Raw genomic sequence first — 474 nt, forward strand, 5'->3', positions numbered from 1 at the left:
CAGCAAAATGGAGAGCATTTTCGTTGGGTCTTGTCTGGTGTGTCAAGACAAGCAGGATGACCCACCACAGCAGGGCTGTAGGGATCAGAGTTTAGCCTTTTACTCCTCCATTTTGTGGCAGCCACAGCCCACAAGGACAGCAAAGGCAGGAGTAGGAGGTAGAGTTCCCCCGCCCCCACTTTGTTTTGTTTTTTATAAATGTGGACATGTCCAAAGTCTTAAAAACAATGATTTATACTTAGTAGCCAACTAAAGCAATTTTCAGCCAGCCCAGCAGGCGTGGCTCAACGGTTGAGTGTAAACCTATGAACCAGGAGGTCAAGGTTTGATTCCTGGTCACATGCCTCGGTTGCGGGCTCCATCCCCAGCGTGGGGGCGTGCAGGAGGCAGCCGATCAATAATTCTCATCATTGATGTTTCTGTCTCTCCCTCTTCCTTCCTCTTGATTGAAATCAATAAAAAAATTTTATGTTG

General features: G+C 47.3%; 1 protein-coding gene across 1 annotated transcript in view; it reads right to left on the reverse strand.

The window, feature by feature from the left end:
• The window catches only part of ABCC4 (ATP binding cassette subfamily C member 4), a 196266-nt gene that overhangs the window by 166287 nt on the left and 29505 nt on the right, over window positions 1–474 (reverse strand). The window lies entirely within an intron of this gene.

The sequence above is a fragment of the Myotis davidii genome, unplaced genomic scaffold, assembly GCF_000327345.1.
Source record: "Myotis davidii unplaced genomic scaffold, ASM32734v1 scaffold419, whole genome shotgun sequence".
Taxonomy (NCBI): domain Eukaryota; kingdom Metazoa; phylum Chordata; class Mammalia; order Chiroptera; family Vespertilionidae; genus Myotis; species Myotis davidii.